The 20323-nt window shown below is 46.3% G+C and overlaps 1 protein-coding gene and 1 long non-coding RNA gene across 2 annotated transcripts in view; both read right to left on the reverse strand.

Moving 5' to 3' along the window:
* The window catches only part of LOC120565933 (mitotic spindle positioning), a 40655-nt gene that overhangs the window by 16415 nt on the left and 3917 nt on the right, over nt 1-20323 (reverse strand).
* LOC120565934 lies at nt 14050-17256 on the reverse strand. Its single transcript, XR_005640306.1, has 5 exons — nt 17188-17256; nt 15778-15824; nt 15135-15166; nt 14843-14869; nt 14050-14493 (listed from the first exon to the last, which is right to left on the reverse strand). It is a non-coding gene; the product is annotated as an uncharacterized LOC120565934 (long non-coding RNA).

A 20323-nucleotide genomic window follows, 5' to 3' on the forward strand; every position in this document is an offset into this window, starting at 1 on the left:
TCATTTTTATCAACTTATTCATTTTTGTAGTATATATTTACATTTAGACACACAGCATATACATGTATGAAATATGCAACATCTGTGTCAAAATGTAAGACAAATCCAAGCTTGCAATAGTTAAATATAAACAAATAAGAACACACCCATACAATATAGTGAGATACCATGAATTGTGCGTAGCATTACACCCCTATGTTCAACATACAGTCCCTCCTGGATTTCGCAGCCTTTTTTTGAAGTTGTTGCGGGCCAAAATGCCTGATTTCGTGGGACTTTTTGTAAAAGAAATGCGATAAAAGTTTCAATGTCTTTTGTATGTTTGTTGCAATGAAGTTGCAAGATACAGTGAAAGTTGCAAAACAAGATCTTTAAAAATAAAAAGGAAACTTTTTTTGGGGAGAATTAAATAACTCTGGGCTGAATTTTCCTAGTAACCAAAAAGGCTCAGGATGCTGCAAATGTTGGTATAATATGAAAATGGCTGGTGTGTTTAAGACAAAAAATTATTTAATCAAATTTGAACATATGTGTCAGTGGCTTGTTGATCTTTACATTGTTAGTTAATTTCCTATCCTGGCCTCTCTATCCTGGTTTGTTTGTGTGTGGCTCTCAGAGTACACGTGGGTCTGCTGGGACTGGTTGAAATTGCAGGAAACTTTAGGTTATTGGTCAAATTGGCGGAAAAGTTGCAGTGATTGGTCAAAATTGCGAGTTACTATTTTTTTTAGTAGGTGGAGTTTTAGTTGTGGTAGGGGGAGTTTTAGTTGTGGTAGGTGGAGTTTTAGTTGTGGTAGGGGGAGTAGTGGTTGTGGTAGGTGGCGTTTTAGTCGTGGTAGGGGGAGTTGTGGATGTGGTAGGTGGAGTTTTAGTTGTGGTAGGTGGAGTAGTAGTTGTGGTAAGTGGAGAAGTAGTTGGGGTAAGTGGAGTTGCTGTTGTTTCAGGGGGAGTTGTAGTTGTGTCAGGAGGAGTTGTGGTTGTTTCAGGAGGAGTTGTGGTTGTGTCAGGGAGAGCTGTAGTTGTGTCAGGGGGAGTTGTGGTTGTGTCAGGGAGAGTTGTAGTTGTGTCAGGGGGAGTTACTGTTGTGTCAGGGGAAGTTGCTGTTGTGTCAGGGGGAGTTGTAGTTGTGTCAGGGAGAGTTGTAGTTGAGTCAGGGGGAGTTGTAGTTGTGTCAGGGGAAGTTGTAGTTGTGTCAGGAGGAGTTGTGGTTGTGTCAGGGGGAGTTGTAGTTGGGTCAGGGAGAGTTGTAGTTGTGTCAGGGAGAGTTGTAGTTGTGTCAGAGGGAGTTGTGGTTGTTTCAGGGGGAGTTGTAGTTGTGTCAGGGGGAGTTGCTGTTGTGTCAGGGGGAGTTGTGGTTGTGTCAGGGAGAGTTGTAGTTGTGTCAGGGGGAGTTGCTGTTGTTTCAGGGGGAATTGTAGTTGTGTCAGCGGGAGTTGTCGTTGTGTCAGGGGGAGTTGTAGTTGTGTCAGTGGGAGTTGCTGTTGTGTCAGGGGGAGTTGTAGTTGTGTCAGGGGGAGTTGTAGTTGTGTCAGGGGGAGTTGCTGTTGTGTCAGGGGGAGTTGTAGTTGTGTCAGGGGGAGTTGTAGTTGTGTCAGGGGGAGTTGTAGTTGTGTCAGTGGGAGTTGCTGTTGTGTCAGGGGGAGTTGTAGTTGTGTCAGAGGGAGTTGTCGTTGTGTCAGTGGGAGTTGCTGTTGTGTCAGGGGGAGTTGCTGTTGTGTCAGGGAGAGTTTGTGTCAGTGGGAGTTGTCGTTGTGTCAGGGGGAGTTGTAGTTGTGTCAGAGGAGTTGTAGTTGTGTCAGAGGGAGTTGTAGTTGTGTCAGGGGGAGTTGTAGTTGTGTCAGTGGGAGTTACTGTTGTTTCAGGGAGAGTTTGTGTCAGTGGGAGTTGTCGTTGTGTCAGGGGGAGTTGTAGTTGTGTCAGGGGGAGTTGTAGTTGTTTCAGCGGGAGTTGTAGTTGTGTCAGGGGCAGTTGTAGTTGTGTCAGTGGGAGTTGCTGTTGTGTAAGGGGAGTTGTAGTTTTGTCAGAGGGAGTTGTAGTTGTTTCAGGGGGAGTTGCTGTTGTGTCAGGGAGAGTTGCAGTTGTGTCAGAGGGAGTTGCTGTTGTGTCAGGGGGAGTTGTAGTTGTGTCAGGGGGAGTTGTAGTTGTGTCAGAGGGAGTTGTAGTTGTGTCAGTGGGAGTTGGTGTTGTGTCAGGGGGAGTTGCTGTTGTGTCAGGGAGAGTTGTAGTTTTGTCAGGGGGAGTTGTAGTTGTGTCAGAGGGAGTTGTAGTTGTGTCAGTGGGAGTTGGTGTTGTGTCAGGGGGAGTTGTGGTTGTGTCAGGGAGAGTTACTGTTGTGTCAGGGGAAGTTGCTGTTGTGTCAGGGGGAGTTGTAGTTGTGTCAGGGGGAGTTGTAGTTGTGTCAGGGGGAGTTGTAGTTGTGTCAGGGGGAGCTGTAGTTGTGTCAGGGGAAGTTGTAGTTGTGTCAGAAGGAGTTGTGGTTGTGTCAGGGAGAGTTGTAGTTGTGTCAGGGAGAGTTGTAGTTGTGTCAGGGGGAGTTGTAGTTGTGTCAGTGGGAGTTGGTGTTGTGTCAGGGGGAGTTGTGGTTGTGTCAGGGAGAGTTGTAGTTGTGTCAGGGGGAGTTGTAGTTGTGTCAGGGGGAGTTGTAGTTGTGTCAGGGGAGTTGTAGTTGTGTCAGGGAGAGTTGTAGTTGTGTCAGGGGGAGTTGTAGTTGTGTCAGGGGGAGTTGTAGTTGTGTCAGAAGAGTTGTGGTTGTGTCAGGGAGAGTTGTAGTTGTGTCAGGGAGAGTTGTAGTTGTGTCCCGGGAGTTGTCGTTGTGTCAGGGAGTTGTAGTTGTGTCAGTGGGAGTTGCTGTTTTGTCAGGGGAGTTGTAGTTGTGTCAGAGGAGTTTGTAGTTGTTGTCAGGGGGAGTTGTAGTTGTGTCAGTGGGAGTTGCTGTTGTGTCAGGGGGAGTTGTAGTTGTGTCAGTGGGAGTTGCTGTTGTGTCAGGGGAGTTTGTAGTTGTGTCAGAGGGAGTTGTACGTTGTGTCAGGGAGTTGTTAGTTGTGTCAGAGGAGTTGTGCGTTGTGTCAGGGAGTTGTAGTTGTGTCAGTAGAAGTTGCTGTTGTTGTCAGAGAGTTGCTATTTGTGTCAGGGGAGTTGTAGTTGTGTCAGGGCAGTTGTAGTTGTGTCAAGAGGAGTTGTAGTTGTGTCAGGGAGTTGTAGTTGTATCCAGAGGGAGTTGTAGTTGTGTCAGGAGTTGTAGTTGTGTCAGAGGAGTTGTAGTTGTTTTCAGGAGTTGACTGTTGTGTCAGGAGAGTTGCAGTTGTGTCAGAGGAGTTGCTGTTGTGTCAGGGAGTTGTAGTTGTGTCAGTGGGAGTTGCTGTTGTGTCAGGGAGAGTTGTAGTTGTTTCAGGAGTTGTAGTTGTTTCAGAGGGAGTTGTGGTTTGTTTCAGGGGAGTTGTAGTTGTTTCCAAGGGGAGTTGCTTTTGTGTCAAGGAGAGTTATAGTTGTCCAGGGAGTTGCTGTTGTGTCAAGGAGAGTTGTAGTTGTGTCAGAGAGTTGTAGTTGTGTCAGGGGAGTTGCTGTTGTGTCAAGGAGAGTTTAGTTGTGTCAGGGAGAGTTGTTAGTTGTGTCAGAGGAGTTGTAGTTGTGTCCAGGGAGTTGCTGTTGTGTCAAAGGAGAGTTGTAGTTTTGTCAGGGGGGTTGTAGTTGTGTCAGAGGGAGTTGTAGTTGTGTCAGTGGGAGTTGGTGTTGTGTCAGGAGAGTTGTGGTTGTGTCAGGAAGAGTTGTAGTTCTGTCAGGAGGAGTTGCTGTTTGTTTTCAGGGAGTTGTAGTTGTGTCACGGGAGTTGTAGTTGTGTGTGTGTCAGGGGAGTTGCTGTTGTTTCAGGGGGAGTTGTAGTTGTGTCAGCGGGAGTTGTCGTTGTGTCAGGGGGAGTTGTAGTTGTGTCAGGGGGAGTTGTAGTTTTCTCAGGGGGAGTTGTAGTTGTTTCAGGGGGAGTTGCTGATGTGTCAGGGAGAGTTGTAGTTTTGTCAGGGGGAGTTGTAGTTGTGTCAGGGGGAGTTGTAGTTGTGTCAGTGGGAGTTGGTGTTGTGTCAGGGGGAGTTGTGGTTGTGTCAGGGAGAGTTACTGTTGTGTCAGGGGAAGTTGCTGTTGTGTCAGGGGGAGTTGCTGTTGTGTCAGGGAGAGTTGTAGTTTTGTCAGGGGGAGTTGTAGTTGTGTCAGGGGGAGTTGTAGTTGTGTCAGTGGGAGTTGGTGTTGTGTCAGGGAGTTGTGGTTGTGTCAGGGGGAGTTGTAGTTGTGTCAGTGGGAGTTGGTGTTGTGTCAGGGGGAGTTGTAGTTGTGTCAGTGGGAGTTGCTGTTGTGTCAGGGGGAGTTGTAGTTGTGTCAGAGGGAGTTGTAGTTGTGTCAGGGGGAGTTACTGTTGTGTCAGGGGAAGTTGCTGTTGTTTCAGGGGGAGTTGTAGTTGTGTCAGGGAGAGTTGTAGTTGTGTCAGGGGGAGTTGTAGTTGTGTCAGGGGAAGTTGTAGTTGTGTCAGGAGGAGTTGTGGTTGTGTCAGGGAGAGTTGTAGTTGTGTCAGGGAGAGTTATGTTGTATCAGAGTTTGTAGTTGTGTCAGTGGGAGTTGGTGTTGTGTCAGAGTTGTGGTTGTGTCAGGGAGTTGCTGTTTGTTTCAGGAGTTGTAGTTGTGTCAAGCAGGAGTTGTTACGTTGTGTCAGGGAGTTGTATTGTTCAGTGGGAGTTGCTGTTGTTGTCAGGGGAGTTGTAGTTGTGTCAGAGGGGAGTTGTAGTTGTGTCAGAGGAGTTGCTGTTGTGTGTCAGGGGAGTTGTAGTTGTGTCCGGAGTTGTAGTTGTGCTAGGAGTTGTAGTTGTGTCAGGGGAGTTGTAGTTGTGTCAAGAGGAGTTGTAGTTGTGTCAGAGGGGCTATGCGTTGTGTAGAGAGTTGTAGTTGTGTCAGAGGAGTTGTCGTTGCGTCAGGGGAGTTATGGTGTGTGTCAGAGGAGTTGTCGTTGTGTCAGGGGAGTTGTAGTTGTGTCAGTGGAAGTTGCTGTTGTGTAAGGGAGTTTGTAGTGTGTGTCAATTAGGGTATGTGTTGTTTCAGGGAGAGTTGTAGTTGTGTCAGTGGGAGTTGTGCGTTGTGTCAGAGGAGTTGTAGTTGTTCCAGCAGGAGTTGTAGTTGTGTCCCAGGGGCAGTTGTAGTTGTGTCAGAGGGAGTTGTAGTTGTGTCAGGGGAGTTGTAGTTTTGTCAGAGGGGAGTTGTAGTTGTTTCAGGAGTAGTTGCTGTTGTGTCAAGGGAGAGTTGCAGTTGTGTCAAGAGGAGTTGCTGTTGTGTCAGGGGAGTTGTGGTTGTTTCAAGGGAGTTGCTGTTGTGTCAGGGGAGTTGTAGTTGTGTCCAAGTAGGAGTTACTGTTTTGTTTCAAGAGTTGTGGTTGTTTCAGGAGTTGTAGTTGTTTCAGAGGTAGTTGCTGTGTGTGTCAGGGAGTTGCTGTTGTTTCAGGGGAGTTACTGTTGTGTCAAGGAGAGTTGTAGTTGTTTCAGGAGTTGTAGTTGTTTCAGAGGGAGTTGTGGTTGTTTCAGGGGAGTTGTAGTTGTTTCAGGGAGTTGCTGTTGTGTCAGGGAGAGTTGTAGTTGTGTCAGGAGTTGCTGTTGTGTCAGGAGAGTTGTAGTTGTGTCCAGGAGTTGTAGATGTTTTAAGTGGGAGTTTGTAGTTGTGTCAGGGGCAGTTGTAATTGTGTCAGAGGAGTTGTAGTTGTGTCCAGAGTTGTTAGTAGTTGTGTCAGGGGAGTTGCTGTTGTGTCAAGAGAGTTGTAGTTTTGTCAGGGGAGTTTGTAGTTGTGTCCAGAGGAGTTTGTAGTTGTGTCAAGTGGGAGTTGGTGTTGTGTCAGGGGAGTTTGTTGGTTGTGACAGGGGGAGTTGCTGTTGTGTCAGGAGAGTTGTAGTTGTGTCAGGGGAGTTGCTGTTATTGTTTCAGAGTTGCTATTTGTGTCAGGGAGAGTTGTAGTTGTGTCAGGAGTTGTATGTTGTGTCAGGGAGTTATGGTTGTATCTCCAGAGTTGTAGTTGTTTCAAGCGGGGAGTTGTAGTTGTGTCAGGGGCAGTTGTAATTGTGTCAGAGGGAGTTGTAGTTGTGTCAGGGGGAGTTGTAGTTGTGTCAGGGGGAGTTGCTGTTGTGTCAAGGAGAGTTGTAGTTTTGTCAGGGGGAGTTGTAGTTGTGTCAGAGGGAGTTGTAGTTGTGTCAGTGGGAGTTGTTGTTGTGTCAGGGAGAGTTGTAGTTGTTTCAGGGGGAGTTGTAGTTGTTTCAGAGGGAGTTGTGGTTGTTTCAGGGGGAGTTGTAGTTGTTTCAGGGGGAGTTGCTGTTGTGTCAGGGAGAGTTGTAGTTGTGTCAGGGGGAGTTGTAGTTGTTTCAGCGGGAGTTGTAGTTGTGTCAGGGGCAGTTGTAATTGTGTCAGGGGGAGTTGTAGTTGTGTCAGGGGGAGTTGTAGTTGTGTCAGGGGGAGTTGCTGTTGTGTCAAGGAGAGTTGTAGTTTTGTCAGGGGGAGTTGTAGTTGTGTCAGAGGGAGTTGTAGTTGTGTCAGTGGGAGTTGGTGTTGTGTCAGGGGGAGTTGTGGTTGTGTCAGGGGGAGTTGCTGTTGTGTCAGGGGAGAGTTGTAGTTGTGTCAGGGGAGTTGCTGTTGTTTCAGGGGGAGTTGCTGTTGTGTCAGGGAGAGTTGTAGTTGTGTCAGGGGGAGTTGCTGTTGTGTCAGAGAGAGTTGTAGTTGTGTCAGGGGGAGTTGTAGTTGTTTCAGCGGGAGTTGTAGTTGTGTCAGGGGCAGTTGTAATTGTGTCAGAGGGAGTTGTAGTTGTGTCAGGGAGTTGTAGTTGTGTCAGGGGAGTTGCTGTTGTGTGTCAAGGAGAGTTGTAGTTTTGTCAGGGGAGTTATAGTTGTGTGTCAGAGGGGAGTTGTAGTTGTGTCAGTGGGAGTTGGTGTTGTGTCAGGGAGTTGTGGTTGTGTCAGGGGAGTTGCTGTTGTGTCAGAGAGTTGTAGTTGTGTCAGGGGGTGTGCTGTTGTTTCAGGGGAGTTGTGGTTGTGTCATCAGGAGTTGTCGTTGTGTCAGGGAGTTGTAGTTGTGTCAGAGGGAGTTGTAGTTGTCTCAGGGGAGTTGTAGTTGTTTCAGGGGAGTTGCTGTTGTGTCAGGGAGAGTTATGTAGTTTTGTCAGGGGAGTTGTAGTTGTGTCAGGGGAGTTTGTAGTTGTGTCAGGGGAGTTGCTGTTGTGTCAGGGAGAGTTGTTGTTTGTGTCAGAGGAGTTGTAGTTGTGTCAGAGGGAGTTGTAGTTGTGTCAAGGGAGTTGCTGTTGTGTCAGAGGAGAGTTGTAGTTTTGTCAGGGGAGTTGTAGTTGTTTCAGGGGAGTTGTAGTTGTGTCAATTAGGAGTTGCTGTTGTGTCAGGGAGAGTTGTAGTTTTGTCAGGGAGTTGTAGTTGTGTCAGAGGAGTTGTAGTTTTGTCAGCAGGAGTTGTGGTTGTGTCAGGGGAGTTGTAGTTGTGTCAGAGGGAGATGTAGTTGTCTCAGGGTTGTGGTTGTGTCACAGGAGTTGCTGTTGTGTCAGGGGGAGTTGTGGTTGTTTCAGGGGGAGTTGTAGTTGTGTCAAGGGGAGTTGTAGTTGTGTCAGTGGGAGTTGGAGTTGTGTCAGGGGGAGTTGTAGTTGTGTCAGGGGGAGTTGTAGTTGTGTCAGAGGGAGTTGTCGTGTTGTCAGGGAGTTGTAGTTGTGTCAGAGGAGTATGTCGTTGTGTCAGAGGTTGTAGTTGTGTCAGAGGGAGTTGTCGTTGTGTCAGGGGAGTTGTAGTTGTGTCAGTGGGAAGTTGCTATTTGTGTCAAGGGAGTTGTAGTTGTGTCAGTTAGGGAGTTTGTCGTTGTGTCAGGGGAGTTACTGTTGTTTCAGGGAGAGTTGTAGTTGTGTCAGTGGGAGTTGTCCGTTGTGTCAGGGGAGTTTGTAGTTTTGTCAGAGGAGTTGTAGTTGTTTCAGCCAGGAGTTTTGTAGTTGTGTCAGGGGGCAGTTGTAGGTTGTGTCAGAGGAGTTTATGTAGTTGTGTCAGGGGAGTTGTAGTTTTGTCAGAGGGAGTTGTAGTTGTTTCAGGGAGAGTTGCAGTTGTGTCAGAGGGAGTTGCTGTTGTGTCAGGGGGAGTTGTTGTTGTGTCAGGGGGAGTGGTCGTTGTGTCAGGGGTAGTTGCTGTTGTTTCAAGGGGAGTTGCTGTTGTGTCAGGAGGAGTTGTAGTTGTGTCAGTGGGAGTTACTGTTGTTTCAGGGGGAGTTGTGGTTGTTTCAGGGGGAGTTGTAGTTGTTTCAGGGGGAGTTGCTGATGTGTCAGGGGGAGTTGCTGTTGTTTCAGGGGGAGTTGCTGTTGTGTCAGGGGAGAGTTGTAGTTGTTTCAGGCGGAGTTGTAGTTGTGTCAGAGGGAGTTGTAGTTGTCTCAGGGGGAGTTGTAGTTGTTTCAGGGGGAGTTGCTGTTGTGTCAGGGAGAGTTGTAGTTTTGTCAGGGGGAGTTGTAGTTGTGTCAGGGGGAGTTGTAGTTGTGTCAGGGGGAGTTGCTGTTGTGTCAGGGAGAGTTGTTGTTGTGTCAGAGGGAGTTGTAGTTGTGTCAGAGGGAGTTGTAGTTGTGTCAGGGGGAGTTGCTGTTGTGTCAGGGGGAGTTGTAGTTTTGTCAGGGGGAGTTGTAGTTGTTTCAGGGGGAGTTGTAGTTGTGTCAGTGGGAGTTGCTGTTGTGTCAGGGAGAGTTGTAGTTTTGTCAGGGGGAGTTGTAGTTGTGTCAGAGGGAGTTGTAGTTTTGTCAGCGGGAGTTGTGGTTGTGTCAGGGGGAGTTGTAGTTGTGTCAGAGGGAGTTGTAGTTGTCTCAGGGGGAGTTGTAGTTGTGTCAGAGGGAGTTGCTGTTGTGTCAGGGGGAGTTGTGGTTGTTTCAGGGGGAGTTGTAGTTGTGTCAAGGGGAGTTGTAGTTGTGTCAGTGGGAGTTGGTGTTGTGTCAGGGGGAGTTGTAGTTGTGTCAGGGGGAGTTGTAGTTGTGTCAGAGGAGTTGTCGTGTTGTCAGGGGGAGTTGTAGTTGTGTCAGGGGGAGTTGTCGTTGTGTCAGGGGGAGTTGTAGTTGTGTCAGAGGGAGTTGTCGTTGTGTCAGGGGGAGTTGTAGTTGTGTCAGTGGAAGTTGCTGTTGTGTCAGGGGGAGTTGTAGTTGTGTCAGTGGGAGTTGTCGTTGTGTCAGGGGGAGTTACTGTTGTTTCAGGGAGAGTTGTAGTTGTGTCAGTGGGAGTTGTCGTTGTGTCAGGGGGAGTTGTAGTTTTGTCAGAGGGAGTTGTAGTTGTTTCAGCGGGAGTTGTAGTTGTGTCAGGGGCAGTTGTAGTTGTGTCAGAGGGAGTTGTAGTTGTGTCAGGGGGAGTTGTAGTTTTGTCAGAGGGAGTTGTAGTTGTTTCAGGGAGAGTTGCAGTTGTGTCAGAGGGAGTTGCTGTTGTGTCAGGGGGAGTTGTTGTTGTGTCAGTGGGACTGGTCGTTGTGTCAGGGGGAGTTGCTGTTGTTTCAAGGGGAGTTGCTGTTGTGTCAGGAGGAGTTGTAGTTGTGTCAGTGGGAGTTACTGTTGTTTCAGGGGGAGTTGTGGTTGTTTCAGGGGGAGTTGTAGTTGTTTCAGGGGGAGTTGCTGTTGTGTCAGGGGGAGTTGCTGTTGTTTCAGGGGGAGTTGCTGTTGTGTCAGGGAGAGTTGTAGTTGTTTCAGGGGGAGCTGTAGTTGTTTCAGGGGGAGTTGCTATTGTGTCAGGGAGAGTTGTAGTTGTGTCAGGGGGAGTTGCTGTTGTGTCAGGGAGAGTTGTAGTTGTGTCAGGGGAGTTGTAGTTGTGTCAGGGGGAGTTGCTGTTGTGTCAGGGAGAGTTGTAGTTGTGTCAGGGGGAGTTGTAGTTGTGTCAGGGGGAGTTGTAGTTGTGTCAGGGGGAGTTGCTGTTGTGTCAAGGAGAGTTGTAGTTTTGTCAGGGGGAGTTGTTGTTGTGTCAGAGGGAGTTTTAGTTGTGTCAGTGGGAGTTGGTGTTGTGTCAGGGGAGTTGTGGTTGTGTCAGGGAGAGTTGTAGTTGTGTCAGGGGAGTTGCTGTTGTTTCAGGGGAGGTTGTAGTTTGTGTCAGCAGGAGTTGTCGTTGTGTCAGGGGAGTTGTAGTTGTGTCCAGAGGGAGTTGTAGTTGTTTCAGGGGAGTTGCTGTTGTGTCAGGGGAGTTGTAGTTGTGTCCAGGGGGAGTTGTAGTTGTGTCAGGGGAGTTGCTGTTGTGTGTCAGGGGAGAGTTGTAGTTGTGGCAAGAGAGTTGTAGTTGTTGTCAGAGGGAGTTGTAGTTGTGTCAGAGGAGTTGTAGTTGTGTCAGGGGAGTTGCTTGTTGTGTCAGGGAGAGTTGTAGTTTTGTCAGGGGAGTTGTAGTTGTTTTCAGGGGAGTTGTAGTTGTGTCAGGGGAGTTGCTTGTTGTGTCAGGAGAGTTGTAGTTTTGTCAGGGGAGTTGTAGTTGTGTCAGAGGAGTTGTAGTTTTGTCAGCCCAGGAGTTGTCGTTGTGTCCAGAGAGTTGTAGTTGTGTCAGAGGGAGTTGTAGTTGTGTCAGAGGGAGTTGTAGTTGTCTCAGGGGGAGTTGTAGTTGTGTCAGAGGGAGTTGTAGTTGTCTCAGGGGGAGTTGCTGTTGTGTCAGGGGGAGTTGTGGTTGTTTCAGGGGGAGTTGTAGTTGTGTCAAGGGGAGTTGTAGTTGTGTCAGTGGGAGTTGGTGTTGTTTCAGGGGGAGTTGTAGTTGTGTCAGGGGGAGTTGGTGTTGTATCAAGGGGAGTTGTGGTTGTGTCAGGGGGAGTTGGTGTTGTGTCAGGGGGAGTTGTGGTTGTGTCAGGGAGAGTTACTGTTGTGTCAGGGGAAGTTGCTGTTGTGTCAGAGGGAGTTGCAGTTGTGTCAGAGGGAGTTGTAGTTGTGTCAGTGGGAGTTGTAGTTTTGTCAGAGGGAGTTGTAGTTGTTTCAGGGGGAGTTGCTGTTGTGTCAGGGAGAGTTGCAGTTGTGTCAGAGGGAGTTGCTGTTGTGTCAGGGGGAGTTGTGGTTGTTTCAGGGGGAGTTGTTGTTGTTTCAAGGGGAGTTGCTGTTGTGTCAGGGGGAGTTGTAGTTGTGTCAGTGGGAGTTACTGTTGTTTCAGGGGGAGTTGTGGTTGTTTCAGGGGGAGTTGTTGTTGTTTCAGGGGGAGTTGCTGTTGTGTCAGGGGAGTTGCTGTTGTTTCAGGGAGAGTTGCTGTTGTGTCAGGGAGAGTTGTAGTTGTTTCAGGGGGAGTTGTAGTTGTTTCAGCGGGAGTTGTGGTTGTTTCAGGGGGAGTTGTAGTTGTTTCAGGGGGAGTTGCTGTTGTGTCAGGGAGAGTTGTAGTTGTGTCAGGGGGAGTTGCTGTTGTGTCAGGGGGAGTTGTAGTTGTGTCAGGGGGAGTTGTAGTTGTGTCAGGGGGAGTTGCTGTTGTGTCAGGGGGAGTTGTAGTTGTGTCAGGGGGAGTTGTAGTTGTGTCAGGGGGAGTTGTAGTTGTGTCAGGGGGAGTTGCTGTTGTGTCAGGGAGAGTTGTAGTTTTGTCAGGGGGAGTTGTAGTTGTGTCAGGGGGAGTTGTAGTTGTGTCAGTGGGAGTTGTGTCAGGGGAGTTGTGTGTTGTTTCAGGGGAGTTGTTAGTTGTGTCAGCCGGGAGTTGTACGTTGTGTCCAGGAGTTGTAGTTGTGTCAGAGGAGTTGTAGTTGTCTCAGGGGGAGTTGTAGTTGTTTCAGGGGGAGTTGCTGTTGTGTCAGGGGGAGTTGTAGTTTTGTCAGGGGGAGTTGTAGTTGTGACAGGGGGAGTTGTAGTTGTGTCAGGGGGAGTTGCTGTTGTGTCAGGGAGAGTTGTAGTTGTGTCAGAGGGAGTTGTAGTTGTGTCAGGGGAGTTGCTGTTGTGTCAGGGAGAGTTGTAGTTTTGTCAGGGGGAGTTGTAGTTGTTTCAGGGGGAGTTGTAGTTGTGTCAGGGGGAGTTGCTGTTGTGTCAGGGAGAGTTGTAGTTTTGTCAGGGGGAGTTGTAGTTGTGTCAGAGGGAGTTGTAGTTTTGTCAGCGGGAGTTGTCGTTGTGTCAGGGGGAGTTGTAGTTGTGTCAGATGGAGTTGTAGTTGTCTCAGGGGGAGTTGTAGTTGTGTCAGAGGGAGTTGCTGTTGTGTCAGGGGGAGTTGTGGTTGTTTCAGGGGGAGTTGTAGTTGTGTCAAGGGGAGTTGTAGTTGTGTCAGTGGGAGTTGGTGTTGTTTCAGGGGGAGTTGTAGTTGTGTCAGAGGGAGTTGCTGTTGTGTCAAGGGGAGTTGTAGTTGTGTCAGTGGGAGTTGGTGTTGTATCAAGGGGAGTTGTGGTTGTGTCAGGGGGAGTTGTAGTTGTGTCAGGGAGAGTTGTAGTTGTGTCAGGGGGTGTTGTAGTTGTGTCAGTGGGAGTTACTGTTGTTTCAGGGGGAGTTGCTGTTGTGTCAGGGGAGTTGTAGTTGTGTCAGTGGGAGTTGCTGTTGTGTCAGGGGGAGTTGTAGTTGTGTCAGGGGGAGTTGTAGTTGTGTCAGAGGGAGTTGTAGTTGTGTCAGGGGGAGTTGTAGTTGTGTCAGAGGGAGTTGTAGTTGTGTCAGGGGGAGTTGTAGTTGTGTCAGGGGAGTTGTGGTTGTTTCAGGGGGAGTTGTAGTTGTGTGGGGGGAGTTGTGGTTGTTTCAGGGGGAGTTGTAGTTTTTTCAGGGGGAGTTGTAGTTGTGTGAGGGGGAGTTGTGGTTGTTTTAGGGAGAGTTGTAGTTGTGTCAGAGGGAGTTGCTGTTGTGTCAGGGGGAGTTGTAGTTGTTTCAGCGGGAGTTGTAGTTGTGTCAGGGGGAGTTGTAGTTGTGTCAGGGGAGTTGTAGTTGTGTCAGGGGGAGTTGTAGTTGTGTCAGAGGGAGTTGTGGTTGTTTCAGGGGGAGTTGTAGTTGTGTCAGGGGAGTTGTAGTTGTGTCAGGGGGAGTTGTAGTTATGTCAGTGGGAGTTGCTGTTGTTTCAGGGGGAGTTGTAGTTGTGTCAGAGGGAGTTGTAGTTGTGTCAGGGGGAGTTGTAGTTGTGTCAGAGCGAGTTGTTGTTTCAGGGGGAGTAGTAGTTGCATCAGGGGGAGTTGCTGTGGTTTCAAGGGGAGTTGTAGTTGTGTCAGGGGGAGTTGCTGTTGTTTCAGGGGGAGTTGTAGTTGTGTCAGGGGGAGTTGTAGTTGTGTCAAGGGGAGTTGTAGTTGTGTCAGGTGGAGATGTATTTGTAGTAGGTGGAGTTGTTGTTGTGGTAGGTGGAGTTTTAGTTGTGGTAGGTGGAGTTGTACTTGTGGTAGGTGAAGTTTTAGTTGCGGTAGTTGTGATAGGTAGAGTTCTAGTTGTGGTAGGTGTAGTTCTAGTTGTGGTAGGTGGAGTTTTAGTTGTGGTGGTAGTAGATGGATTTACAGGATAGTCACAGCAGCTGCATTTTTGGTTAAAGACCAGACTTGATGGGCAGTATTGGAGGTAGGTTCTTCCATCCCAACAATTGTAAAAAGAATGTGGGTCGGAAGGGTTGGTGTATTGCCCATTGCTCTTTTCATTACAGAAGTTATCAATTGAAGTTTGCGGCATAGTCACAGCAGTAGTTGTGGTAGTGGGAGTTTTAGTTGTCGTAGTTGTGGTAGGTGGAGTTGTTGTTGTGGTAGGTGGAGTTTTAGTTCTAGTTGTGGTAGGTGAAGTTCTAGTTGTGGTAGGTGGAGTTTTAGTTCTAGTTGTGGTAGGTGGAGTTTTAGTTGTGGTAGTTGTGGTAGGTGGAGTTTTAGTTGTGGTGGTTGTAGATGGAGTTACAGGATAGTCACAGCAGCTGCATTTGTGGTTAAAGACCAGACTTGATGGGCAGTATTGGAGGTAGGTTCTTCCATCCCAACAATTGTAAAAAGAATGTGGGTCGGCAGGGTTGGTGTATTGCCCATTTCTCTTCCCATTACAGAAGTCATCAATTGTAGTTTGCGGGATAGTCACAGCAGTAGTTGTGGTAGGTGGAGTTTTATTTGTGGTAGTTGGAGTTGTAGTTTTAGTAGGTGGAGTTGTGGTGGTGGTAGGTGGAGTTGTAGTTGTAGTTGTGGTAGGTGGAGGTACAGGATAGTCACAGCAGTTGCATTTTTGGTTAAAGACCAGACTTGATGGGCAGTATTGGAGGTAGGTTCTTCCATCCCAACAATTGTAAAAAGAATGTGAGTCGGCAGGGTTGGTGTATTGCCCATTGCTCTTTCCATTACAGAAGTTATCAATTGGAGTTTTCAGCATAGTCACAGCAGTAGTTGTTTTGGTGGTAGGTGGAGTTGTAGTTGTGGTAGGTGGAGTTACAGGATAGTCACAGCAGCTGCATTTTTGGTTAAAGACCAGACTTGATGGGCAGTATTGGAGGTAGGTTCTTCTATCCCAACAATTGTAAAAAGAATATGGGTCGTCAGGGTTGGTGTATTGCCCATTTCTCTTTCCATTACAGAAGTTTGGCGGCACTGCAGCTGTATCCGTGAGGCCAGGATAACCTTAGGAATCAGATCACAGAGTCATATTGTATTAATTGTTCTTTAATCCTCCTTGATCATCATTTAATAGCCTTGCTGAGATTTCTAAACAGAAAGAGTATACATTTGCAATCTGCATAATAATGTGTAACAAAGTCATTAAGATGTGATTACATTAATATGGATGACATTAAATTAAATACACACACACTGCATGACAGGATAATATATCATATTTTGAATATTGGTTACCAAGAACCAGAAGATTTTGCAGGTGGCTGAACAAATGAGTTGCCCTTTTTACATAATTGCCCACCTTTATTTATCTGCTAGTGCTATTGGTTATGTGTGAATAATTTTATGAACTTACCTAAGCTGGCGATGATCAAACAGAGACCTTCAAAGTGACAGACTGGTTATTATTTGGTTAAAAAAACAAAGCATAGTAGATCACTTTACTTAAATTAATGGTAATGGTGACACTGTTTTCTGTAAAGAGCTGAAATAAATGCAAATTTTCATAAGCACCACAACCCAAAAGCCACTGTAATCTCAAAGAGATAAAAAATTTGTAAATAAAACAAAAACTATCTGCATGGCTAGATACCACTCAAGGTAAGTGAGAAAATATGCATTACAATAACTTGTCCAGTGGGCCTTACTTGCAGTTAGAGTGAGTTTGCACATGTTGCCACTGTGTAGATAAGCAGAAATAAAATGATTTGTATTACAGAAAAATATAAACATGACTCAAAAACAAATCCTCACTCTAAATCAATATTGTTCATATTATGAACAACACTTTTGCCACACAAATTGCATTTCATGTGAGAAAACTGCACATCTTTCCTGTTCAAAATAGTCTTAGAAAGTAAGTCAGTTTCATATTATGTGATGTGTCTACCAGTGCCACTTAGCACTTAGCACTTGGCACAGTTTGTGGGTTTACCTAGTATTGGAACGCTTATTTTCATACACATTACATTGACAGCTGATGTGTTTTTGAATTTAAGACATAGGCAGGAGTACTTGATGTAGTCTGCACCTAACTTAAACAATACTACATGTTGTCCAAGATAAACACTGAAGTTCTTCATACCACAAGCTTTTTGCAGATGATTTCTTTTGTAAAAGAAATGTTCCATTGCAGGATAGTTATTACTCAGCATAGTTTAAGTATCTTCTTTACCCAAATCAATTTTAAAGTAAAGTCACAATCTTGGCACAAAACCACAACTGTACAATCACATAGTCAGACCCAAGCTTCCGAAATTATACCATTTTACAGTACCAATTATATTTTACCTTTATCAGGATGGTGGTTAAAGATTCAATCAGGGATTAAACAGCACCTGTAATCATTAAAGAATACAATCAAAAATTTGATAGATAAAAACATGAATTAAAACAATATCAAAAGTATAGGGCGCATAAGGACATGGTGCTCAGATTAGGAGGGATTTAACTGAACTGGTTGATTACTGTGTGATTATAATCAATACAGTTTGATTAATGAATTGCCTGCATCATGTAAAAAACCCTGTTATGACTGAAAATGATCACATGTACATTATTGGGACCAAAAAAAAAAAAACAGTCACACACCGCAAATCGTCACGAATGAAAAGGGAACTCCCTGCTGAGTTCAATGATACCTCACACAAGCCTACCTTAAACGGGTCACCAGTTATGAAAGGGGGCGTGGCTTAAGCATAGGGGGTGGGCCAAACCATCAACAATTAAAAAGGAACTCTCTGCTGAGTTCAATGATACCTCACACAAGACTCTACCTTAAACGGTTCAAATGTTATTAAAGGGGGCGTGGCCTGAGAAATGGGGCGTGGTTAAAGTATAGGGGGTGGCTCAGTATCACATGTAGATGTAAATCGGATGATGTTTGTCATATAAGGCGCATTTCCTGATGCCAGCGGGGGCGCTATGACCAAAACTAAATATTGGCCTGTGGGTGTCCTCAGGCATGGACCCTTGTCAATCGTGAGAAATTTCGGGCAGATACGACAACGTACACTCAAGTTACAACAACTTCTTTGTTCATCGCTAAACACTAAAAATGGCCCCTGATGCCACGCCCACAGCGTTTAACAAAAAGTTTTTCTTTTAATAACTTTTCATCTTTAAGGTGTTGAGATGGTACAGATCAAGTTTCATCGGATGAAATTTCTAGGAGGAGTTAGTTACACCCACTTCCTGTTTCAATGGCGAAACTCACAAAATGGTCGCCATGATACAGAGGTGTACCAAGTTTTGTTAGTCTACGTTAAACATACTGCAGGGGCTCAATTTTATTAACTTTGTAGGGGGCGCTAGCGAGCCATTTTTGTGAGCCTATTCCCGAAACCCTTAAAATATGTACATTTTCACGAGACCTGATGCGACCACCAATTTTGGTGAGTTTTTTGATATGTTAAGCCCCTCAAAAAGGCAATTAATTTGCTGGGAAAATAATTCCTTCAGTTCCAATAAGGCCTTCGCCGCTGTCGCCACTCGGGCCCTAATAACATTAGAAAGCTACAACAAAATAAAAACAGAAAAATTCAGCACAGTGCCTGCTAGTTCACTCCCCCCCCCCTAAAATGTGTTTAATATATAGCCAGTTAGAGATTGAGCAGGTAGGCTATAGCAATACACATAGCAAAGAATAAAGCATTCATATAAAATGTAGTTTGTCAAAATCAGAGTAAAAGGGATACTTACAAATATAGTGGTGAAAGAAGCATATCGTGCCTGATGGATGTCTGATGGATGTCTGAGCAGTTTTTAGGGATAGACAGCTGAGGTAGCTGTTAAATAGAGGGTGGATAATTACTCCAAGTTCCTGTAGTTCCTGTTATTCCTGGCCAGGTGCTGATATAATTCCGTCAATTAACAAATATTTTAAGATGTGTTTAATTACACTAAATTGACAGCATGTGGCAGTCAACTAGGGAGGGGTAATTTCTGCATTGTTGCATGGAATTGCTGCAATTTCCTAATTATACTCTGTAACTTGTTACAAAAGGGCTGAGTCACCTCATGTCATGTCCTTGTGACGTTAATTTCAAATTGTATTTGCAAAAATAGCATGGTACCACCATATTTAAATCTCTGTCTGTTAAGAAGGTTATGTTTTGGGGGACCCTGCAGTCATCATTACTAATGTTACCTAGAGACTGAGTCAGACCACTTACAAAAACTTGAACTTGATAGATTAAGCAAAGTATGTAGCTAATGTATCTAGGTCAATACAACACAGCGGCCTAACTTTGTTTTTTTTCCAACAAAGTTTTACACACACACACACACACACACACAGACACACACAGACACAAACACACACACACATACACACAAACACACACACACAGAGACACAAACACACACACATACACACAAACACAAACATACACATACACACACACACACACACACACACACACAAACACACATACACACACAAACACACAAGCAAGCATGTCAATCCTACATGTTGCCAAAAAATACACTGAATGCCTTTTGTCATGGGGTGTGTGTTGCTAAGCAGCCAAGGAAGTGCAGTGACGAGTTAGAACTAGGGTTGGGTACCGTTTGGATTTTTACAATTCCGAACCGGTACTTTTAAAACGATTTCGATTCCTAACCGATTATTGAAAAACTGAAAAATGACATCAAAGAAATGCTCTTTAAGGGAGTTTTTTTTTTTTTTTATTGAAAATGATTTAAATTTAACAATATATTAACATTTTAAAGTGCTTAAATATATAATAAGTAAACCTAAGTCACCTAACACATAACTACAATAATTTAACAAATAACAGTTGCACCATTAACAAGTAACAACAAAATAAATGTTGAGTTGGTATGCCAACCAGCTTCAAACTTTAGCAGATCTTTAGCAGAAAAATGACCATATTTGCCTTCTCTGGCAAGATAGGACGTCTCTCCTGACTTATGGGATGTCCTGAACAGGAGAAAACTCTCTCAGATAGTGTCCCAGAGGCCTGTATACACAGGGAGGAGTCTGATAGGGCAGACCCCCCACCACCAGGCTACAGGCTCTGGTCTTGAACGCTAGACTAGCAGAGCAAGTGTGATATGTTTACTAGTGACAACGTGCAGTGAATGGTTAATATGCTTTTACGTCTGTTTTGGTGAGCCCAGAGGGGAGATATGGTATTTTAAAAGTAGCCTACATTTACGGTAGCTAGCTAACGGTAGACTACAGAGAAAGGGGGATATTTTTACGTCCGTTTCGGAGCGTGTATAAAAAGCCGTCTATCAGCAGCAATTGTAGAGTTCATGGCGGAGAATAGCGCCGACTCACGCTTCACACCGCGAGCGGGCACGTGGCCACTCGGCAGAAAAGGGAGAAAGAAAAATAGAGTCTGCCGCTGTCTGGAGCGACAGAGGGAAAATATTTCAGTCGGAACCGAAATGAGGAACCAAAATTTGCGTTCTAATCCGGTCTGAATACTACCGTTTGCGTAGGAACCGGTTCCATAGTGGAACCAGGTTTCGGTACCCAGAACACAGTATGAAGTGAATACATGGAGTATGTGGTATGTGTTGACACTCCATGGGTAAAAGTATCAAAAAGTTGCAGTAGGTTTTAACTGTCTTACCAAATTTAATGTTGCAATCTAATTAGTGGTTACCTGACCCTTCTGCTGTATCTCTCTTTCATTTTTCTTCTTTTGTTTCCCTTGCCAGCCTCCAGTATTGGCACACCTTACAGGGCGTTGACTGTTTAGCAGCTGAAAAGCAGAGCAAAGGTGCAGCAGGTGTGACAAATATGCCAAATGGAATCAAAATTTATTCTGCATAATGGGTGTGATGCAGAACATATCTATGTAATTTATGGCATTCCTGTTTGAAGTTAGCATGCAATTTATTGTTCCCTGCCTTGTCGATGAAATTAAGTAGTGTCAATTAAATGGGCACACACACACACACACACACACACACACACACACAGACACACACACACACACACAAACACACACACACAAACACAAATGAGTACACACACATAGACACACATACACACACACAGGCAAACACACAGGCACGCACACACATGCAAACACCATAAACCTACACATAACAGGTTGTATACACACGCCACACAGTACACCACACAGCACACACACAACAACAGCCTGGCACACACACACATTATCACACAACACCAGTTTCCTGCCCCATGTCCACAGCTCCAGTGTCCTGCCCCATGTCCACAGCTCCAGTGTCCTGCCCCATGTCCACAGCTCCAGTGTCCTGCCACATGTCCACAGCTCCAGTGACCTGCCCCATGTCCACAGCTCCAGTGACCTGCCCCATATCCACAGCTCCAGAGTCCTGTCCCATGTCCACAGCTCCAGTGACCTGCCCCATGTCCACAGCTCCAGTGACCTGTCCCATGTCCACAGCTCCAGTGTCCTGCCCCATGTCCACAGCTCCAGTGACCTGTCCCATGTCCACAGCTCCAGTGTCCTTCCACATGTCCACAGCTCCAGTGACCTGCCCCATGTACACAGCTCCAGTGTCCTGCCCCATGTCCAAAGCGCCAGTGACCTGTCCCATGTCCACAGCTCCAGTGTCCTGCCACATGTCCACAGCTCCAGTGACCTGCCCCATGTCCACAGCTCCAGTGTCCTGCCCCATGTCCACAGCTCCAGTGACCTGCCCCATGTCCACAGCTCCAGTGACCTGCCCCATGTCCACAGCTCCAGTGACCTGCCCCATGTCCACAGCTCCAGTGTCCTGCCACATGTCCACAGCTCCAGTGACCTGCCCCATGTCCACAGCTCCAGTGTCCTGCCCCATGTCCACAGCTCCAGTGACCTGCCCCATG

This window comes from Perca fluviatilis, chromosome 9 (assembly GCF_010015445.1).
Source record: "Perca fluviatilis chromosome 9, GENO_Pfluv_1.0, whole genome shotgun sequence".
Taxonomy (NCBI): domain Eukaryota; kingdom Metazoa; phylum Chordata; class Actinopteri; order Perciformes; family Percidae; genus Perca; species Perca fluviatilis.